Raw genomic sequence first — 24,202 nt, forward strand, 5'->3', positions numbered from 1 at the left:
AATCAGTTACACGCTCAGAGAGTGACTAATGTGAATGGCAGCGGCTCCAGTTTCTCCCGCTTTGTGTGGTAGTGTGCCCCCGGGTCCAGATTAGGACATCTACTAGCAAAGGTAGAAATTAGTGATAAATAAGTAGTTATTGTTAGTGCTAGGCATTATTATACTTAAGTAAGAATTAAGTTGCATGTTGATGATAATTACTATATTGCTTATTGTTATGTAATCATGCTGTGGCTTCACAATAAACTTCTCTTAGGGTAAATGGGGGAGGAGCGGGTATAGGAGCAGGGAGACCCAGCTGAGGTCTCCCCAGTTTGTGATGACAGATGTTGGTGCTTAGCAGGTGGGTTGGAGTTTGGAATTGAAAGGGCTTTGAGTCTGGATGTGAATACTGCCAGAGATGGAGCTTGACGTATTGAGTTAGGCAGTTTGTTTCAGGCATACAGTGCAGCAAAGTAGAAGGAATGGATTTTGCCGTAGAGGAGAAGGGTACAGATAAGAGAGAATTCCCAAATACTGGGGGAAAAAGTCTCTCAAAAATGTCCAAACATGAACCAAATACTTTTGCTATGTGCTTCCCAAGTGTGTGGATATGCTGTTCTGGAGACATGGTTTATAGAATAGTGCTAAGTGTGGGATATTTTGGTGCTGATTTTTGGGGACTATACATAGCATTACCGTATTTTCGCGGATATAACGCGCACCCGTGTAAAACGCGCACACGGGTATAGCGCGCAGAAATCACGATGACATGTACAAAAACTTTTGTATACCGCGCTCACGGGTATACCGCGCATGATGCCCGACGCTCCTTTCGCCCGCCCTGACTTTCCGTGCGCTGTCCCGACTCTCAGTTCACCCCCCCTGACTTCCGTGCACTGCCCTGACTTTCCGTGCGCTGTCCCGACTCTCCGTTCACCCCCCCTGACTTTCCGTGCACTGTCCTCCCTTGAAGACTGTCCCCCCTTGAAGGTCTGTCCCCATCCTGAAAGCCTGATGCCCCCCCCCGACGTCCGATACATCCCCCCCCCGGCAGGACCACTCGCACCCTCACCCCGAAGGACCGCCGACTCCCCAACAATATCGGGCCAGGAGGGAGCCCAAACCCTCCTGGCCACGGCGACCCCCTAACCCCACCCCGCACTACATTACGGGCAGGAGGGATCCCAGGCCCTCCTGCCCTCGACGCAAACCCCCCCCCCCCAACGACCGCCCCCCCCCAAGAACCTCCGCCCGTCCCCCAGCCGACCCGCAACCCCCCTGGCCGACCCCCACGACACCCCCACCCGCCTTCCCCGTACCTTTGTGTAGTTGGGCCAGAAGGGAGCCCAAACCCTCCTGGCCACGGCGACCCCCTAACCCCACCCCGCACTACATTACGGGCAGGAGGGATCCCAGGCCCTCCTGCCCTCGACGCAAACCCCCTCCCCCCAACGACCGCCCCCCCCAAGAACCTCCGACCGCCCCCCCAGCCGACCCGCGACCCCCCTGGCCGACCCCCATGACCCCCCCACCCCCCTTCCCCGTACCTTTGGTAGTTGGCCGGACAGACGGGAGTCAAACCCGCCTGTCCGGCAGGCAGCCAACGAAGGAATGAGGCCGGATTGGCCCATCCGTCCTAAAGCTCCGCCTACTGGTGGGGCCTAAGGCGCGTGGGCCAATCAGAATAGGCCCTGGAGCCTTAGGTCCCACCTGGGGGCGCGGCCTGAGACACATGGTCGGGTTGGGCCCATGTGCCTCAGGCCGCGCCCCCAGGTGGGACCTAAGGATCCAGGGCCTATTCTGATTGGCCCACGCGCCTTAGGCCCCACCAGTAGGCGGAGCTTTAGGACGGATGGGCCAATCCGGCCTCATTCCTTCGTTGGCTGCCTGCCGGACAGGCGGGTTTGGCTCCCGTCTGTCCGGCCAACTACCAAAGGTACGGGGAAGGGGGGTGGGGGGGTCGTGGGGGTCGGCCAGGGGGGTCGCGAGTCGGCTGGGGGGGCGGTCGGAGGTTCTTGGGGGGGGCGGTCGTTGGGGGGGGAGGGGGGTTTGCGTCGAGGGCAGGAGGGCCTGGGATCCCTCCTGCCCGTAATGTAGTGCGGGGTGGGGTTAGGGGGTCGCCGTGGCCAGGAAGGTTTGGGCTCCCTTCTTGCCCGATATTGTCGGGAAGTCGGCGGTCCTTCGGGGTGGGGGTGCGAGTGGTCCTGCCGGGGGGGGATGTATCGGACGTCGGGGAGTCGGCCGGGCAAGAGGGCTTGGGCTCCCTCTTGCTCCGATCGTGGGTGCGGGTGGGAGCGCGTGCGAGCGGTCGTTCGGGGTGGGGGTGCGAGCGGTCCTGCTGGGGGGGTGAATCGGGCGTTGGGCGGGGTGGGAACTATGTTTAAAAACTTTTGTATACCGCGCTCAGGCATATAACGCGCGAGGGGTATGCGCAGTAGGTAAAAACGCGTATAACGCGCGCGTTATATCCGCGAAAATACGGTAAGTCCATAACTACCCATTCCTTTTGGCACATATGTACACATGCAGCATTACTTCTGCCATAAAGCAGGTGCAACTTTGTACAGGAGCTATAGGGAAAGCAATTTTATAAAGGGACTTTGGTGCATCTGTTACCTTTTTGGAACAGATGCAGCATATATGGCTGCATGCCTATCCTGCTTAGCAGTCTTGTTACAATTACCCTCCATATTACTTCTTTTATTTGTAAGTATCTTAAAACCAAGGGTATCACTTCAGTTGGAAATAAAGAAAACAAATAAAAAAAAAGGTCCTTTGGAAATTCTTTGCAACATTTTTTAAACATATTTGGGCAAATTATAGCACAGCTTGGCTTGTTTCTGCTGACTTACAAAATACTTGGCAAAAACCAGAGAGTTGTTCTTGGATCACATACTGTAAGTTCACTGTAACTCAGTGCTGCTTTCAAGAAAGGAGGAGTCATAAGGTTTGTGCAATGCATGTAAACCAGAAGGCTAACATACGCTCATGTTATGGTGGAATGTAGGTTATTGTAGAGGCCCTCATTATTAGGATGTATCATCTCTCATCTGTTAACAGGTGCTAGTGTAGATAACAGGACTTTTTTTTTTTCATGAAAATTTATTAGAAATTTTATCAAAATACAAAAAGGAAAAACAAACAATCAATATCAATATCATAGTCATGGGACAAAAAATGGATAAAAACAAATATTCAAGCACAACGAAAAATTATTAGGTACATACAATAATAAGGTTAAAATATTTCAAGAGTGTAGTGAGAGGTAATGAAAAAGTATTCAAGGAGAAAAACAAGGAAAGGTCGGGAAAGAGAAGGGAAAGGAAAGATAAAGAAGGGTGGAGAGGGAAAGCGAAGGGTGAATAAGAAAGTAACAGGTAGCGAAAAAGAGAAGAGAGAGTCCCCCAGAGGCCATAGAAAGAGAGAAAGGAAGAAGTTGGAAGAAGAAATACAGGATATAGGAAGCGTTAGGCATTGCATTACTGGTGGTAAGGCATTAAAGAGAATTCAGATATTTGTTGAACTTAGCCCATTTAGTATGGACTTTAGTGGTCAAAGGATTAGTAGCAGAGATCAGCATTTCACGTTTGTGTTGTAGTAGGACAGACTGGTACCAAAAGTTTACATTTAGGGAATCAAATGATTTCCAGTTAGATAATATGAGTCGCAAAGCGACAATGAGAAGTGTGTTGAATAAGGTATATTGAGGTGAAGTTAGGTTGAGCAAGGGAGTCTCGGATTTCAATATGACTACTATAGGAGAAAAATCGAAAGCGAAATTAAAGATTTGTTAGATAATTGACCAGACATCCGTCCAGAAGTAGATAACAGGACTAATTAGCACACAAGTGGGTGATGCCATCCAATGGTATCAAGATAGAAAAACTGGAAACTAGTATAGATTTATGGACATATGTGGGCCTTCCCATGCCCATGAATATCCTCAGTCCTTCAATTAATTTCATAGCTCAAGAGAGGCATGCTGGGAGGGACTTTAAGCTTGATTTAGGGCTCCTTTTACAAAGGTGCGATAGCGTTTTTAGCGCACGTACCATATTAGCACGCGTTATAGCGCACACTTCCCGAAAAACTACTGCCTGCTTAAGAGGAGACGGCAGCGGCTAGTGCGTGCGGCATTTTAGCGCACGCTATTCCGCGCGTTAAGGCCCTAACACACCTTTGTAAAAGGAGCCCATAGTCTGCTGCCTATGCAAAACATCTATTACAGGTGAGAAACCATGCATTTTCCATCAACAAGCAGGATGGTCATTTTAGCTATACTGTAGTTTGCTCTGATTACCTGGGATGTAAGAGACTTTGATTTGTATATGACCGAAAATGACAGATTACCAAATTTGTGCTGCTTCTCAACATAAGCAAAGGGAGCCTTTTATACCTGTTTGTTAAAGTAGTGTGGTAGCCACGTTAGTCCACTTTAAAGGTTAATAAAGAAAAACAAAATACTACCATGTAGGAAGTGCTATGGGAGACAGAGCAACAAGTTAAATTTATGGGCAAGTTTGGTTTACACCCCCTGATGAAGTCAACAATAGTTGTGTGGAATGACAATATATTTTATTTTCTTGCTCACAAAAGATAATTCACTGAAATACAATTATTACCGTATATTAAATTTATTGGAGAATTTTTTTAATGAGTGACACTTGGACCCAACTATGAAATGACAAATGTCTGTCTTTCTGTGAGGTTGCTTATGTCCCTTTTTCTCTCCTTTCTGATTATTCTTTGTTATTTAAAACAGAGTCATATATTAAGTGCGGTGGTGGTGGTGGGTTTGTTTGACAGACTTAAAGATCTCAATAAGTATACTTTGGAGGAAAGGCGGGAGATATGATAGAGATGTTTAAATACCTATGTGGCATGAGGCGAGAGACTCTTTCAATTGAAAGGAAACTCCAGAGTGAAAGGGCATAGAATGAGGTTAAGAGGTGATAGGTTCAGGAATAATCTAAGGAAATACTTTTTACAGAGAGGGTGGTAGATGCATGGCATAGTCTCCCCATAGGAGTGGTGGAGACAAAGACTGCGTCTGAATTTAAGAAAGCGTGGGACATGCAGATGGGATCTCTTAGGAACAGGAGGATGCTGTAGATGGGCAGACTGGATGGGCCTTTTGACCTTTGTCTGCCTTCATGTTTCTATATTTCTATGAATTTTCCTCCTTAATCAGGCACAGCGAAATGCTGAAACACAGCTATGTTGAGCTGTGTATTGAACTAAACAATATTCAGAAGAAAGGGGATGTTTTGACTGCACTAGTTAAATGATTATCAGTGGCATTTTAATATGTTGGTAACTTGAGATAAGTTCTTATAAATGACTTCTCTCCATTGTTGACAGTTTAATTGCAAGTACAATTACTGTACATTTAAATGCACTGGAGGGAAAAAAGAGCAGAAAAAGATACTTTGGTGAGGCAGTTTCTAGATTTTAGAAACCTTTTGACAAAGTCCCTCATGAGAGACTCATGTGAAAATATAAAAGCTATGGGATAGTAGGCAATGTTTTGTTATGGAATGTGGATTGGTTAAAAGATGGAAATCAGCAAGTGGGGTCAGTCAAAAGGGCCGTTCTCTCAGTGGAGGAAGGTGAATAGTGGAAGACCATAAGGATCTGTATTGGGAATGTTTTTATAAATGATCTGGAAATAAGAACGACAATTTGCAGATGACACAAAACTATTCAAAGTTGTTAAATCACATGTGGATTGTGAGAAAGGCTGGGCATCCAAATTTTAGGAGCTCTTTTATCAAAGTGTGGAAAAGTATTGCAGTTACCATGCTTAGTTGCACAGAGTCTTGGTATGTGCAAAGCCTATGCGGTAAATACTATGAGGTGTCCAAGATCTGCCTGGTATTTACAGTACTGGGCAGACACTAATCACTAATCACTAAGCACTATGTTACCTGCAGTGCTAAATCGTGTGGGTATCTCCCACTGCAGGCGATATGATACAGTCCAAGCACAAATAAATAAATAATCATTTGGAACTAAATCTAATCAGCTTTAATTTGGTTACTGTTAATCTTTTTTGGGGGATCCCCATAATCTTCCAGAAGCCTAATATTAAGGGACATAAGTACAACATGTGATCCAGGGTCCCTATATCAAGATGACAGTGCCAGTATCTATTAGACTTTGAACTATCTAATTTTTGCAAACGAACAGAGGTCCAAAAAATTCTATGTAACAGAAAAAAAAAAGTCTGTCTCATAGACGCTGACGCTGTACATTTCATCCTCCAAGATCAAATCCATGGCCATTGAGTAGCAGAAATCTTATGCTTTACCTCAATGCTCCAAATATCCCTTAAGCTCGTTTTTGGTTTCTTATTCAAATATTCCAAAATTAATTTATACCACTTGGCGGCCTGATGCCCCAGGAAATCTGGCTGGAAGCATAGGCCCGGCAAGCTATTTTTTTTAAAAAAAAAGGTGACCATATCTTATTTCATATTTTAGAGGTTGCAAAGGTTTTTACTCTTCATTTAAATGATTATAAATGGCATTTGGGAAAAAAATGTACAAAAGGGAAATCAGACATCCAAGTTGGGAGATCGAAAGTCTCCCTATCATTTTAGAACTGGATCTGCCAACATAGAAGCTATTTTAAAATAGATGGTAAAATAGACATCTATGTACCACTATGTGCAGCAGAAACAGCCATTTCAGAAACAAACCCATCCAAAATACGAATGGTGAGAGTGGGCAGAGAGACATTCATTTCATAGCACATGAACATCCATGTCATTCTATAGCAATATAGATATTCATATTACTCTCATTTGATCTCCCCACCATAATGTCTGATCCCCCTCCGAACCCACAATCCCATTCCCAACCCTCAATGTGATGATCAATCCTTCTCCGGGCCACTCTCACCCATTCAGGAATGATCTTCCCACATCAAAACCCACCCTAGCCACAATAGCAGTGGCCCCCCAAAGCCCTATCCTCTCCCACCTCTCCACACTCCTCTCTACACGCATCAGGACTTACATGAAGCCATATCAGGGATGCTGAGCAGCAGAACTTCACTGCTGTTACCTGGGATGGTACTAAGATTCAGAATGGTGCCTCTGCCTTCTAGAGGTGCTATCTTGGATCCTGGTGCTCTCCTAGGTAGCAATGGCAAAGCACCACTGCTGTCTGGCAAAACTACCATGGCAGGGACACAAGTAACTGACAGTATTTTCTAAGTGGCATGCATAACTGGAAGCCCCACCCACATAAGAATAGCATACTGGGTCAAACCAATGGTTCATCTTGTCCAGTATCCTGTCTTCACAGTGAACAATCCAGATCACAAGTACCTGGCAAAAATCCAAACAGTAGCAACATTCCATGCTACCAACCCAGGGCACGCAGTAACTTCTTCCATGTCTGTTTTAATAGCAGACTATGGACTTTTCCTCCAGGAACTAGTCCAAACCTTTTTTAAAACCAGCTATGATAACCACTCTTACCACATCCTCTGGCAATGAATTCCTGAGTGAAAAAATATTTCCTCCTATTTGTTTTAAAAGTATTTCCCTGTAACTTCATCGAGTGTCCCCTAGACTTTGTAATTGATCCACTTGGACCCATTCCACACCACTCAGGGTTTCGTAGACTTCAATCATATCTCCTCTCAGCTGTCTCTTTTTCAAGCTGAAAAGCGCAAACCTCTTCAGTCTTTCCTCATATGAGAGAAGTTCCATCCCCTTTATCATCTTGGATGCTCTTGTTTGAACCTTTTCTAATTCCGCTACATATTGTATATACTCAAATATAAACCAACCCAAATATAAACTGAGGCAACCTTTTCCCCCCAATAAAGGAGGAAAAACGGATAACTCAAATATAGTAGCAGCTTCAATCTCTCAGTTTCTTGATTCACGTGAAGCTATGAAACATCTAATACTTCTTTTGAAATGATTTCCCTCCCAATGTTTTTTTCCACTTCCCATTTCCCATCTTTTTTTAGTAATTTTACTTCGATGTATTTTAAATATCCTTGCCCTCCCCTACTCTCCTTTTGTCTCATGTACGTTAATCCGAATCCGTCTAGTATTTTTTTTAATATTTCATAAAATATTGCTTTTATTTATTTATTTTAACTGTCCTCATAATCTTTTTATATTGTACACCATCTAGACATTTGTTTTGATAGACAGTATATCAAAAATAAAGAAACTTGAAACTTCCCCCTCCTTCACTGCTCTGCCATACTCTGCATCAAGCCTTCTCACTCCCTGCCAGATTCTATACCCTGTTCCTCCTTCTCCTGATACCTTGCAGGCCTCCACTGAGCCTGCTGTAAATCCTGGTGGTCCAGTGATGGACTGGAACAGAAGGGATCCCTCCCCCCTTCTGTCCCAGCTAATTCTAAAAATTTTTACCTCCCTCCCATCTCCCCGCGTACCTTTAAAATCCACGGTGGTCCAGCAGTGACCTACGGCAGCAGTGACCTTCCTTGCTCCTACCCGTGCAGAGCTGCTAGCTGATTGGCTTCCGTGAGTTCTCATGGGACCACAAGAACTCATGGCAGCCAATCAGCTAGTGGCTCTACGTGGGCAAGAGCAAAGAAAGTTTGCTCCCGCTATAGTTCATTGCTGGATCACCATAAGAACATAAGAATTGCTGCTGCTGGGTCAGACCAGTGGTCCATCGTGCCCAGCAGTCTGCTCACCTGGCGGCCCTCTGGTCAAAGACCAGTGCCCTAACTGAGACTAGCCCTACCTGCGTATGTTCTGGTTCAGCAGGAACTTATCTAACTTTGTCTTGAATCTCTGGAGGGTGTTTTCCTCTATGACAGACTCCGGAAGAGTGTTCCAGTTTTCTACCACTCTCTGGGTGAAGAAGAACTTCCTTACGTTCGTATGGAATCTATCTCCTATCAACTTTAGAGAGTGCCCTCTTGTTCTCCCTACCTTGGAGAGGGTGAACAACCTGCCCTTATCTACTAAGTCTATTCCCTTCAGTACCTTGAATGTTTCGATCATGTCCCCTCTCAATCTCCTCTGTTCGAGGGAGTAGAGGCCCAGTATTTCTAATCTTTCACTGTAAGGCTGCTCCTCCAACCCCTTAACCATCTTAGTCGCTCTTCCCTGGACCCTTTCGAGTAGTACCATGTCCTTCTTCATGTACGGCAACCAGTGCTGGATGCAGTACTCCAGGTGAGGGCGCACTATGGCTTGATAACCTTCTCCGATCTCTTCATGATCCAAGGATTCTAATGGTACGCAGGGAGGCGGGATTCTAACGGTACGCAGGGAGGCGGGAGGGAGGTAAAAATTCTTAAAATTGCCTGGGACAGGAGGCGGGAGGGATCCCTGGTATCCCGGCCCACCGCTGGATCACCAGGGATTTAAAAGGTACACCGGGGAGAGGGAGAAAGGTAAAAGTTATTAGAGTTGGCTGGGATAGGAGACAGAGGGGACTACCAGGTCTCATGGCAGGCCCGGCAGAGATCTGCTACAGGTTTGGGAGGGGGCGGGTCAGCGCTGACCCAAATATAAACCGAGACCCCCATTTTTGACCCATTTTTATGGGCCCAAAAATCTCAGTTTATATTTCAGTATATATTTGGGGGGGGGACCAAAAATCTCAGTTTATATTTGAGTATTTTTTTTAGATACGTCGACCAGAATTAAATGCAATACTGCATAAGAACATAAGAAATGCCTTCACCGAATCAGACCCTTGGTCCATCCAGTCCGGTGATCCGCACACACGGAGGCCCAACTAGGTGCTTCATAATGAGACCTTGTTTACCTGTATCCCTCAATGTGATTTGCAAGGAGGTATGCATCCAACTTGCCCTTGAATCCTATAATGGAGGTCTCCTTCACAACCTCCTCCGGGAGAGCGTTCCAAGCATCCACCACTCGCTGTGCGATACAGAACTTCCTGACATTTGTCCTGGGCCTGTCGCCTCTCAATTTCAGTACATGACCTCTCGTCCGAGTCACATTTGACAACGTGAATAACGATGCATCTTGCTGGATTTTATCAAGTCCTTTTAGTATTTTAAAAGTCTCTATCATATCTCCACGCATTCTTCTTTTCTCTAGAGTGAACAAGCTCAGTTTTCTGAGGCGTTCTTTGTAGCTCAAATTTCCCATACCTTTTACTAGCTTTGTAGCTCGCCTCTGTACCCTTTCCAGCAAGGTTATATCCTTTTTTAGGTAGGGAGACCAGTGTTGGATACAATACTCCAGGTGTGGCCTGACCATTGCTCTGTAAAGCGGCATTATGACGTTAGCCGATCTACTTGTGATTCCCTTCTTGATCATGCCCAACATCCTGTTCGCTTTCTTTGCAGAAATCACACCATGAAGCAATACAGAGGCATTATAACATTCTTAGTTTTGTTTAACATTCTTAGTTTTTCTAATAATTCCAGCATCGCTTGCTTTTTTCGCCACCACCACACATTGTGTGGAAAGTTTCAGCATATTGTTTACAATAACACTCAGATCTTTTTCTTGGGTGCTGACCCCTAAGGTAGACCCTAGCTTCTGTTAACTATGATTTTGGTTATTTTTCCTAATGTGCATCTGTCATTTGAATGCCCAGTCTTTCAATTTCCTAAGCTCTACCTGCAATTTTTCAGTCAACTTTGTGTTTTAACAGCTTTGTGTCATCTGCAAATTTAATCATTCCAAATCATTTATAAATAAGTTAAATCAGTGGTTCCCAACCCTGTCCTGGAGGACCACCAGGCCAATTGGGTTTTCAGGCTAGCCCTAGTGTATATGCATGGAGCAGATTTGCAAGCCTGTCACTTCCATTATATGCAAATCTCTCTCTTGCGTATTCATTAGGGCTAGCCTGAAAACCCGATTGGCCTGGTGGTCCTCTAGGACAGGGTTGGGAACCACTGAGTTAAATAGTACAGATCCCAGTACAGATCCCTGCGACACTCCAGTGTTTACCCTCCTCCACTGAGAAAAATGGCCATTTAACCCTACCCTCTGTTTTCTGTCTGATAACGAATTCCTAATCCACAACTGAACATTGCTTCCAATCACATATGCTTTAATTTTCTCAGGAGCCTCTCATGAGGAACTTTGTTAAGAGCTTTCTGAAAATCTAGATACATCAACCAGTTTACCTTTATCTACATGTTTATTCACTCCTTCAAGGAGGCAAGACCTCTCTTAGCTGAACCCATGCTGAGTCTGTCCCATTAACTTATGTTTGTCTATGTGTTCTGCAATTCTATTTTTTATACTTGTTTCCACTATTTTGCCCGGCACTGAAGTCAGGTTTACTGGACTTTAATTTCTAATCTAATCTTTCATCTTGAAGTAAGGTATTAAGATGAACATTCTAGGAGTGTTTGAAACACAAAAGTTTCAAATATTTTTGAAAGATGTGATAAGATGTACACATTCTTAGATTAGCCTCCAAATGGAGGTAAAAATAAAAGACAACTAGAAAATAAAGTCCTTGATTGAATACCCTTAAAAGATGGAAACATCAAAGAATGTGCATGAGCAGATCTGTAATTAGTTTGTTTAGCAAAATTGGATATTAAAGATATCTTCCCTGAAATCCTTTTAAAAAATTGGTGTAACATTGGTCATCTTCCAATCTTCAGGTACTACAGATGATTTTAGCAACAGGTTACAGATCATCAAGAGCAGATCAGCAATTTCATGTTTAAGTTTTTTCAGTACCTTGGGATGTATACCATCCAGTCCAGGTGATTTATCACTCTAACATCTTCCAGGTTCACTGAGATTTCTTTTAGTTCCTCTGCATCATCACCCTTGAAAACCATTTCCAGTTCAGCCTGAAGCAATAATTTATTCAGTCTCTCCGCTATGGCCTTATCCTCCCTGAGCCATATTAAGAATGGCTAATCTTTAGCGTGCGTTAAATCGGTTAGCACGCCTTAGTAAAAGGATTCCCATAGTAATTTATATGTGTGAAGCTGAAATTTCATGTGTAATAGAACTCATTTGAAAATGTATTTTTTGAAGCTGAAATTTATGATGACATTTATGTTATCTTCGCTTTCCAGGCTGTTTTTCCACAACTGATTTTTAAAACATTTCCTAATGAATATAATGCTTGGCAAAAGGTTTGGGACTGACAGCTCCTATTTATTTCTCTAACAAGTACAGCTCAAGGAGCAGCAATGCAAATTTCCTCTTCCCATGCCCCAGTACAACACACTGCCCTGCCAAGTTCCCACCATATCAACTATGGCCATCCCTGAGCAGAGGGGAAAAAAAAGGGCTATATAAGTGAGCTACAGGGGCTTCCAAATTTCAGCATTCCCCCCCTCCCCTGCATCCCTTCCATCTTGACCAGTCACAGCTCCATCTGCCAGCTGTCTCATTCCTTGCAAGTGAAGAATGCTTCTTTCTTCTTCCCAGGCCTGGAGAGGTACAGTAATGTGACTGTTCTCCTTGTCTACTAGACATCTGACAGCATGTGCCTGTGCACAGCTTAAAGGAAATTCTGGCAGGGACCCAAGTGAGCAGAATAAAAATTGATGCCCTGCACAGAAAAAAGGTAGAAGGACAGATGAGGAGAAATGAAGTGAGTGCAAAGGGAGTAGAAGTTTAGGGGTCCATTTACGAAGCTGTGGGAGAAAGTGGTTTTCCCATGCAGTAACATCATGGCCGATTTTCTATTTATTTTTTGATTAACGGCCATGCAATAATGTTAACAGCAAATTACTTTGAAATTCGATGACTTCTAAAAAAAATATACCCCCCAGTTTACAAAACTGTGCTAGTATTTTTAGCGCTGGTCACAGTGGTAACAGCTCCAACGCTCACAGAATTCCTATGAACGTCGGAGGTGTTACCACCACAGCCAGTACTAAAAACCGTGCTACGGTTTTGTAAAAGGGGGGAGGGATAGTTTCACAGGAAAGTTATAAACTGACACATCCTGATTTAGCTTTTTAGACTCTTTCCCAAAGTCATTTAATGTTCATATAACTTATTCTAAACCTACCTATTCAACAAATTTCTTTCAACGTAATGCCCCAACTCTCTCCCTAACAATGGAGGTGTCCGCCACAGTGTAGTGTGGCTACTTCCCTTCTACATCAATGTAACTTTTCTCTTTAACATACTGTAACCTCTTCCCTTTTTTACTGTGGGCTAGATTAACTAAAGTCATAGATCGGATTGGATCGGATCTGTGAGCGATTCGACCTGTGGCCGGGGGGGCTGATTCACAAATCGCCCTCATGAAAATGGCCCTCATTTGCATGATCGGAATCACACTCCCAACCGACTGCATGGATCACTCTCCAGTGATCCCGACGCATGCGCAGACCATCTGTAGATGGTCTGTGCATGCACTGGCCAGGGCAGGATTAATTCGTCAAGGGCCCCTAGGCACCCAAGTACACTGGGCCCCCCTGCCCCGCCCCACCCCACCATGCGCCCAGGCGGAAACAGGAAGCTGCATCAGAGGGAAGCTTTGGGTAAGCAGCACCACTTGCACAATTACAGTTCTCGTTGCCTTTCTTACCCACGTTGCTTGCTTGTCTTACTTTATGTCAATGGGGGGGGGGGGGGAAGGGCCCGCGTTGACGATTGATGCTGAAGGGGCCCATCGCCTTTTGGAAAAAACAATGTTGATGCCCTCCTTCATCGGGCTTCCCTGACCATTTCGGGCCCTAGGTACGTGCCTACTTGGCCTATTGGTTAATCCTGCCCTGGCACTGGCCCTCCGTGGCAGGCAGAGCTGCAAAGAAAACTTTTTTCTTGTTTTTTACTTTTTCACAAGCCCGTGGTTTTAACCCGCTTTAAACCCGTGGGTTAAAACCATGGGCTCGCGCTGTGGGGTAAGGCAAGGAGAGTCGAGGCAGAAGCAGGGCAGCAATCAGGGCAGAGAGCAGGAGAGCAGGAAAGTTGGGGCAGAGAGCAGGAGACTCGGGGCAGAAGCAGGGCAGCGATCGGAGCAGAGAGCAGGAGAGTCAGGGCAGAGAGCAGGGCGGTGAGAGGAGAGCCAGGGTAGGAGAGCAGGAGAATCCAGGCAGAAAGCAGGAGATGCAGTCGGAAAGCACGTGAGCGACTGGTCCCCTGCAGTCGCTTCTTTTGTTGATTGGCCAGCCCAGTCGGTGTTCCAGATTTCTTTAGTGAATTGCTGCCTGCCTACATCTGCATGCTGTTCCCCCTCATTTGCATGCACAGATCAGAGGTTGCTCGACACCAAGGTTAGTGAATTGGGTCGGGGAACAATCGGGTCGCAAAGTGGTCACAAAGTGGTTGGGACACGATCGGTATCCTTTGTGAATCTATCCCTATGTAATTTTCTTCTACAACTGAGCTGTAATTAGTCTCCCCATGATACTGCATGGGCCTCTTATTTTGTAAATCGCTTTGAACCTGATTAGATTAGATTTTTAAACATGTTCTATGAAGAAATTGAATAAAGCGCTTATCTTTAAAGGTGCATCAGACTCCATAAGGCACTTTGGGCTAGATTCACTAAAGATAGCAACTCAATCGCTGTTGGCCGATTCTGAAACCGATTTTTCGTTTGCATGCAAATGATTTGCATGGAGGTGCAAATCATTTGCATACAAACCCACTGACTCAATCGCTCAGTGAGCGATTGACACATGCACAGAGCCCTAACAATAGTGACAGGGGAAGCAGCCTCCTGTCACTGCTGTCAGGGCTTCTGATTTTTTTTTTTTTTTTTAATGGAACAGATGATCTGCGCGACTTAAACATGCACCATCTGTCCCATTAAAAATGCCCCCCTCAACACTAACATCCCTGAGCTACCATTCCCCCTGGAACCTCATAAAGATGGCAGGAGGGAAACCCACTCCCTCCTGCCAGGAAAGACCTTCCCCCTACCCTTCACCCCCGTTGAAGAAAAAGTCAGGATGGATGCTCGCTCACTTCCTCCTGGCATGAATGTGCTCGCTCACTCCCCCCACCCAAAAAAATGGCAGGAGGGATGCCCACTCCCTCCTGTCTGGAAATACCTCATCCCTACCCTTCCTACCCCTCCCCTGAAGAAAAAGGCATTACATTGTCATTTGTATACCGCATAACCTAACATAGCTCAATGCGGTTCACAACTTTTAGATTTTGAGACAATCTCGGGAACTACAAAAGCAAATTAGTATGCTCATTCCCTCCTGCCACAAAGGCACCCGCTCCCTTCTCCCCCCCTCCCTACAAAAACAGCAGGAGGGTTGCCCACTCCTTCCTGCCTGAAAAGACCTCATCCTCAGTTCTGTGGCAGGAGGGATGCCCGCTCCCTCCTGCTAGCAGGTCCCACTGAATTCATGAACCCCTCCCCAACTGGCGGGAGGGAGTGGGCATCCCTCCTGCTATGGGACTTCGAAGGGGGAGGTTTGAGGGTTCCAGCAGGAGGGAGTGGGTCCCCTGTCACAGCTGCTCAGCTGATTGCAGCAGGAGTATTTTCCTCTGATCAGCTGAGGTGGCACGACTCCCTGAAGCTGCGGGAGTGGCCTAAGGGATCTGGCCAATTGGAGTCTGGCTCTGTAATAATAAACTCTCTTTAAATATACAAAAAACACAAACAATGTTATTTACATGGAAAAAAGACATCATACTAATTTCTCCTTTTTTGCTTGAAAACAATCCAATTGAATCTGTCTCATCCATAAAAATATTAGGAGTTATAATTGATACGAATTTATCTTTCCATGATCATATAAGTCAAACGGTTAAATCCTGTTTTTATAAATTACGTCTGATAAGATCCATTTCATCCTTCTTAGAACCAAAATCGGTTAATATCCTTGTTCATTCCATGATTATTTCCAAAATAGATTATTGTAACTCTTTGCTATACAATATTTCCCAAAAAGAAAAGAAAAGACTCCAAATAATCCAAAATACGGCCATAAAACTTATACATAAAGCAAAAAAATATGACCACGTAACACCCCTTCTTATTAAATCACACTGGTTACCAATTAATCATCGCATAACTTTTAAAATAGCATTTTTAGTCTTTAAGGTTCTAATATATAACACCCCTCAATTCATTTCTAGAATGATTATCCCCTATCATTCTAATAGAACACTTCGCTCATCTCAACAAGAGTTACTTTTGGTCCCTTCACTCAAAATTGTGGGAACAAGGAGAAATGATATGTTCTCTGTTTTAGCCCCCCAACTCTGGAACACTCTGCCTCTTTTTATTAGAAAGGAGAGAGATATTATCTCTTTTAAAAAACTCTTAAAAACTTTTTTATTTAATGACGCTTTTAATGAATAACTTTTCTGCTTTTTATTTTATATCCCTTAACAGTCAGGCTTTTATGAATAATGAATAATTTTCCTTTTTTATTTTACATCCCTACTTTATGTTTTTTTCCCAATATATGTTTTTTTCACCAATTGAAAATATGTAACTTTTCCCCCCTTTCCTCCCTTTTTCATGTTTGTTTTTAATGTATTATTTAATTTAATTAATTAACAAATATGTGTTTTTTGGTTTTTACTTTTATAATGTTTTACTAATATGACTGAATGTTCTTTTATAATCTGTTTTTAAATGTACATCGCTTAGAATGTTTTAAATAGGCGATCCATCAAAAATAAAGTGAACTTGAACTTGAACTAAAGTGAACTAATGTAATTTATTTCTTATATACCGCTAAACTCCGTTAGGATTTAGGTACATCATCACTTTACTTTGCAAAATATAATCTAGACCACTCAAAATTATCAGCATTTCTGGAGCAGTTAATTAACACTGTCATCAATCAATAATGTGCTTATTTCAGAGGCTTCTCTTGAAAGGGGATAGATTCTGTACAAACAAGAGGAAGTTCTTCTTCACCGAGAGAGTGGTGGAAAACTGGAACACTCTTCCGGAGTCTGTCATAGGGGAAAACACCCTCCAGGGATTCAAGGCAAAGTTAGACAAGTTCCTGCTGAACAAGAACGTACCCTGAAGAACTTGGCAAGCAGTCCGCGTGAGCAGACTGCTGGGCTGATGGACCACTTGTCTGACCCAGCAGCGGCAATTCTTATGTTCTTATGTTATGTTCTTTAATTTGTTTCTGAGGTGTTTCCATCAGTTCTGTTCCACTTGACACAACCTCTTTGTTATTGCAACCCCCCCAAAAAAAAACCAAACAACAAATCAACCCCTCCAACAAACATGCAAACCCCCCCCACACCCCCACACCCACATACAATATATAAACACACACTACATGAGGCTCCCAGAGCACTCCTGATTGTCTATTTCAGCTCTGTGGATGCTGAGCACTCTGAATTTTAAGATAGCTCTTTGATTTAATTTGATTTTAATACTTGATATACTACTAAAAATCAAATGTGTTATAGCGGTTTACAATTTTAACCTACAACTTCCCATCAAGCCATTACAAATTTACACAATATTAAACATTTATTATAACCAGTAAAAAAAGAAAAAAATCAAATCTCATCAATACAACCCCCTCCCCAATAAAAAAGATCAAATTCCATCAAAACTCCTCCCAGTTATTCAATTATCCACCTGCTTTCATGGTTTACAATTCTATTTAGAAATTAAGTTATCATTGAATAACAACATTTTCAGGTAACAAATAGCTGTTTAGGCAGCTTATTCCACAAACATGGCTCAGCATAACAAAATGCTCTATTCCTTGTCCTAGTCAATTTAACCTTGTCCAAAGATGGCACGGAGGAATAATTTGTGTTGGGCTTAGCATCCCTAATCATTTTGAAAAGTTGGCATCTATACTCCCCAGCATATCACTGCCACCTTGGGAAGATTTCAAACACTTGCTAATATACATAGAAAAGGATCACTGAACAAGAAAATAAAGAGAATTTTGAAAAGTCAAAAAGATTTTTTTTTAATTTATGTGGTACACCCTTTAATCTTATTAAATAAAAGGAAAGCCATACACCTACAAAATCTGGGAGCATCTGAAGATAAAACTGCATATGAAGTGATGAAAAATGCAAAGCACTTACCTATTCCTGCATACATCTGCAGAGTGTGTGTGCAATTAATTTCTTGAGGTGGTTCATTTTTGTAAATATTTCAGGCATACATGAGGAAAAATTTCAGTGAAGTAGAAAAACTCTGTACCGGTTTCAAATATCCTACTTTCCCACATCTTCTGCTATTAAAACTGCTTGGTAGACACTGCTACTTCATAATAAAAGCCCTGAGAGCACATAAAAGTCTCATTCCAAAACTACTATTAATTCTTAATAAAACTTTTTAACATTCCAAGAGGGAATGAAAAATGTCTGTCACTGTAGATATTGAAAAAGAAATCATTTTTACATAAGAAATATTTTAAAATTACAAGCATATATCAATTGTCAACATGCTGACTTCATGAATTTTGGCCCTCCCAGGGAAACATTTTTTCAGACATATAAGGATGTGTGTGAACTTTCATGCCTATTATACTACTTTGGAACAGAAATTTGCACATAACATCTGCTATGTGAACTTCTCTGTAATGAGTATATTACAGTATTAATCATAGAGGTAGTTTTTCCTCTTTGGAAAACGTGTCAGGAAATGGAGCCAACTGGTGACTTCTGGCACTAACTGTGGCCAGGCAGTTTTATTGGTGTCAGGTCAAAAGCGCGCCGGGACAAAGGCGCGCACAGACAATTGAGCGCAGCGCGGAGGTGCGCGCCGCAGAAAATTAGTTTTTAGGGCTCCGACGGGGGGGGCATGGGGGGGGGAACCCCCCCACTTTACTTAATACAGATCGCACTGCATTGTGGGGGCGTTGTGGGGGTTTGGGGGGTTGTAACCCCCCACATTTTACTGAAAACTTCACTTTTTCCCTGTTTTTAGGGAAAAAGTTAAGTTTAGAGTAAAATGAGGAGGGTTACAACCCCCCCCAAACCCCCCACAACGCCGGCGCGATCTCTATTAAGTAAACTGGGGGGGCTCCCCAACAAAACCCCCCGTCGGAGCCCCTAAAAACTGTAATTTTCTTCGGCGCGCACCTCCGTCTTGCGCTCAGTTGTCGGCGCGCGCCTTTGTCTTTTGCGGGGTTGTCTATGAACCATTTTATTTATTTATTTAATTCGATTTCTATCCCGGCCTCCTGAGAGCTCAGAACGGGTTACAAGCTAATATTCACAGTATGTTACATTGGACAGTACATTTGGCAGTACAATACAATACAATTTACTACAATACAATACAGTCGCATAATGACAAGGCTGGGCAGTGCAGTAACTTAAGGACAGCGTGGGTGGGGTGCTCAGTGTCAACCAGTGGAAAGGTAAATTTAGAACTGCTTAATGCTCTAACTTCCCAGAGACTTCACCAACATATAGAATCTTCTCCAGGAAAGAAACAGGCCACCTCAGTTCAGTTGAAGTCTCTGGGAAGTGAGAGCATTAAGCAGTTTTAAATTTACCTTCCCACTGGTTGACACTGAGCACCCCACCCACGCTGTCCTTAAGTTACTGCACTGCCCAGCCTTGTCATTATGCGACTGTATTGTATGGTATTGTATTGTAGTATATTGTATTGTTTTGCCAGACGTACTAGTTAGTTAGGTTCCTGTGACAGTAATCTGAATGAGATCAGTTGAATGGTTCAAAAGTTATTTGTGGGTGGGGAAATGAAGATCAATAAGGTCAGTTTTCCCAACAGGGATGCCCTTTATATTTTGAAATTACATGGAAATACCTTTAAAACGAATAAAAGGAAAACTTGTTGCCAGAGGATGTGGTATCAGCGGTTAGCATAGCTGGGTTTAAAAAAGAGTTGGACAAGTTCCTGGAGGAAAAGTTCATAGTCTGCAATTGAGACAGACATGGGGGAAGCCACTGCTTGTCCGAGGATTGGTAGCATGGAATGCTGCTACTCTTTGAGATTCTGACAGGTACTTGTGACTTGGATTGGCCACTGTTAAAAGCAGTATATTTGGCTAGATGGACTATTGGTCTGAGCCAGTATGCTACCCTTATGTTCTTATGAGGGCAATAAACCAACTCAGGGGATTTCCCACAGATTAGTAGACACCAACCCCCCAACCCACCTACATAAGATTTATACAGAGGAAAATCAGCTCCGTAATAATGCACAAACATTTACTAAAAAGCCTGGCAGTAAAAGCCCACTAGCCCCAGAATTCTATATTGGTCACCAACTTTTGGCATAGAACCGAGATCCACTCATAAACTAACTAGGTAATGAGGGGATAACAATCAACAATTGGTGATAATTGGCTCTCATTTGGATTTACATGTAGATCTAACCTGCATGCTATTCTAAAACACAGTTCTTCAACCGCCGGTCCGCGGACTGGTGCCGGTCCGCGAAGGATTCGGTCCCCGCAGCAACAAAAGGCCGGCGTCAGCTGACTTGCAACTTCCTGTTGCAGTCGCTGTACCGGGACTCCTGCCTTCCACCGCGTTTGCCTCTTGCCTTGTCTCCTCACCTCCAGACCACCAGCGGCAGCTCTGTTTGCTTTTAACTTCGGCACAGAGCTGCCCCTAAGCAGTAGTTTAGCGCGGTTTCATGAGGCAGCCTCGGGGCCTTTGCTAGGCCGGCCCACATCGCATCATCGAAGCGGGCCGGCCTAGCAAAGGCCCCGAGGCTGCCTCATGAAACCGCGCTAAACTATTGCTTAGGGGCAGCTCTGTGCCGAAGTTAAAAGCAAACAGAGCTGCCGCTGATGGTCTGGACTCTTGGGCCGCTGAAGGAAGGCAAAGAGCAGCTTCCTGGAGGTCTCCGTTCCTCTCGCCTTTGCAGGTCCCTTTTTTTTTTCCTTCAAACGGCAACGGGCCCCAGCATCAACATCAATCAAGTAAGTTCCACTGTTCCTTGCAAGCGGTTCTGCTCAGCCAAAGCTTCCCCTCTGACATGAGCCACCCTCAGGGGAAAGAAAGTGACCTGCACAGGTGAGGGGAAGGGGGGCAGATGATGGAAGTTGGGGGGGGAAGATAGAGAGAAAAGGGGCAGATGATGAAATGGAGGAGATGAGAGAGAGAAGGGGACAGATGATGGAAATGGGAAGAAGGGAGAGAGAGCAGAAGGCAGATGGATGTCAGTTGAGAGGGGAGAGCAGATGCTGAATGGAAGTGGGGAAAGAACACATACTGGAGGAAGGAGGAGATAAATAAAGGGGGAAGAAAATAGTAAGATAATGGAGGGGTGAGGGAAAGGGGTGACAAGCTGTGAGTAGACACAGTGAAAAGAGGGAAATGGGACTAAATAGTAAGAAAGAATTTAATTTAGATGGAGGCAGAAAATAGAGAAGGAAGACCAGAGAAGAAAAGGGAAGAGAGAGCAGAGAATGATATCAGATCTGAGTGAAGGAAATGAGAAGAGAGAGATGCTAAAAACCACAGGGGGGAGGGAAGGACAGAGATGCCAGACCATGAGGGGAACAGAAGGAAGATGATGGATGCCAGACCAAATAGGGGGAGGGGGGGGCAGGAGGAGAGATGGCAGGGAAAGACAGACAGTGAATGGAAGGGGCAGATGCTGGACTGAAGAGACAGAGAAGGTTATCATGCCACTGTACTGGGCCATGGTACGCGTGAGTGGACTGCTGGTCATGATGGACCTCTGGTCTGACCCAGCAGTGGCGATTCTTATGTTCTTAGGGCAGACACTGGTTGGAAGAGAGTGAAAAGGCAATGAAAGCAGAAACCAGAGACGACAAAAGGTAGAAAAAAATAATTTTATTTCTATCTTGTGATTCAAATATATCAGATTTGAAATATGTATCTTGCTAGACATAACTGGGGAGTGCAAAGCCCAGACAGTGCTTCTTTAGCTTCCAACTGGCTTAGGGCTCTCTCTGACCAGGGGGCAGTTGCCCTAGTTCCACTCCCCTAACACCATTCCTGTCATGTGTGACTGTGGTATTCTGTTACATGATATTTGTGTAGCATTCTGTAATAATTTGGCTTATTCAGTTTTCTTGATAGTAGAGGGGATATATGTGAAGGGAAGGGGAGACAGGGGTTTTGTTGATCTTTGCCCTGTATTATTTGTATTTATAAAACGACAATTGTATAGAATATTGTTTCTTTTTATACTTTAATAAAATATGTTCAATATAAAATCATAACTATTTGAGGCTTGTGCGGATGGGATCAGATGGTTTGTGGGACCGAGCTTGCGGGGACGGGGCGGCGAAGGTTTTTTAAAAAAAATTTCAGTCTTAGTAGTTTGCCGGTCCACGAAATAATTATTTTATTTCTGCCGGTCCATAGGTGTAAAAAGGTGTAAAAAGGTTGAAGAACACTGTTCTAAAACACGCATGCCTAAATTTTATACCATGCAGCTGAAATGGGGGAGTGGCCATGAGAGGCACATGGGTGGGTCAGAGGCATTCCTAGGATGTAGTGTCATTTACATGCCTGTCATTAGTTGGCACCACCCTTTACATCAGGTTTGAGCAGACTTAAGTGCCACACTCAAGTTAGGGACGAGATCTGTGCTAAGGTAATATTCTGTACAGATCATGTGCCATTTGCACAATACTAGTTTAGCACAGATCTTTCCAGTGCTTAACTTTGGGTGCCATTTAGGCCTACAAAACAGGCGCCTGCCTTGTATCAATCACTGACAGGCGCCGCTTACAGAATCGTGGCTCCCAAAGAATAAGGTTACCATATTTAAAAAAGAAAACCCCGGACACATGACCCTGCCCCGTTCCGCCTCCAGCCGTGCCTCATTCTTCCCCAGTTCCACCAGGTTCTGCCTCCAGTCCCACCCAGTCCCACCTCTAGCCCTGCCCCATTCTGCCCTCCAACCCCACCCCCAGAAAGCCTCCTCTCTTTGTGACAAGCTCCAGTCGTGTCTGGAGGTCCTGGCGCATGTGCGGATGCATGTGACATCATCTACGCATTCTCAGATGCACCAGATGTGGCCAGAGCTTGTGAGGGCTTCCAAAACCCGGACAATCATCGGGTTTTGGAAAGTCCATCTGGGAGCATGGACAGTTCTCTAAAAAGAGGAAACGTACGGGTTTCCCCAGACATCTGATAACCCTACCAAGGACTCTAAGTGCCAGAAATGTAGGCCAAGGTTTTATAGGCCTACATTTCCGGCATCTAGGATCCTTCCTGAATCATGGCTAGTGGTGAATAGTGATGCCAAACTCCGGCCCCATCCCTAAACACGCCCGCTTCAGGGTTTGGCATTACTATGCACCACTAGCCACCAGGGACCTAGGCATCGGTCCCAGAAGCTGCGTAGCGGTGGCCATTTGGTTTGGGGGTTTTTTTTTGTTTTTGTAATGAGGGTTTAATTGGGTTTTAATGGTGCAAACAATTATTGTGCCACTTAAATCCAATTAAACCAATGAAGTGAGGCTTTTGGTGGCTTTTGTAGAATCTGGCCCTTACTGAATTCCCCCTATATTGCCTTCAAAGGACACTATCATACACCGGTGTATCAAGATTTTGGATGCTGTTTTTCAAAACAATCTGATAAGCTACTTTACATTCATTTGCATCACAGTAGCTCACTAATTTTGATTTGAAATCGACTTTTGTGCATAGCAGACGATTCGTAAACATTTATTAGAGCAAATGGCAAATATTGTGAGAATGCAAATTCTGTGAACTCAGGGTTTCCATGGGCGTGAAGCCCCATGTGCAGCAGTTTCTACAGTTTAGTGCACTGGCCTCCTAATGTTAAACTTTAAACCTATATCTATGCCCTAGGAGAAATGACTCAGACATGACTGGATATAAAGTCAAGGCTTCTCAAAATTTATCAGTGACTTTATCTATGAAACGAAAATGGATGAATATGTTCTAGAAAAGAGAAGAATAGATCTAAATGTGCACACGCCGGTCAATATTTAGCTGGCGGCAGTCAATGTTTCTTAAAATATTGCCTACTGTTGACTGATTTAGCTTTGCATATTCGGTGCTGACTCATATCCAGATTCTGCCACTGAATATCTGAGTGTTTGACAGTTCCCAGAAGCAATCCAGGTATAGCTGACATTCAGTGTTGAATCTGCATAGCTAACGGGACACAGTTAAAGCTGTTTTTATCCTATCCAACATGTTCAGTTAGTTACCTGGGCAATGGCATTGAATAGTGGTGCCTGGATAATTCCTATCTCTGCCCTGACTCTGGTCCTGGACCGTCCTGGCACACAGTGGCACTCTCCAGTTAAATGCCACTAAATATCTGCTCTCAGGTTCCCCAGGGTGGTTTAACAGGACAGGAGCTTCTTCTGCCTGGTTAAATCATTTTAAATATTGATCCCACAATTT

At 44.1% G+C, this 24,202-nt stretch overlaps 1 protein-coding gene across 9 annotated transcripts in view; it reads right to left on the minus strand.

Annotated features, from left to right (window-relative positions):
* MYPN (myopalladin) overlaps positions 1-24,202 on the minus strand; it is a 314,293-nt gene that overhangs the window by 51,441 nt on the left and 238,650 nt on the right. The window contains exon 1 of one of the 9 annotated variants that reach the window (XM_033941756.1): positions 17,945-18,046. The exons of the other annotated variants lie outside the window; for them this stretch is intronic. The gene's annotated coding sequence lies outside the window, so the exon portion shown is untranslated. Of the gene's footprint in view, positions 1-17,944; positions 18,047-24,202 lie in introns of those variants that run through there. 9 annotated transcript variants of the gene reach the window in all.

The sequence above is a fragment of the Geotrypetes seraphini genome, chromosome 4 (assembly GCF_902459505.1).
Source record: "Geotrypetes seraphini chromosome 4, aGeoSer1.1, whole genome shotgun sequence".
Taxonomy (NCBI): Eukaryota; Metazoa; Chordata; class Amphibia; order Gymnophiona; family Dermophiidae; genus Geotrypetes; species Geotrypetes seraphini.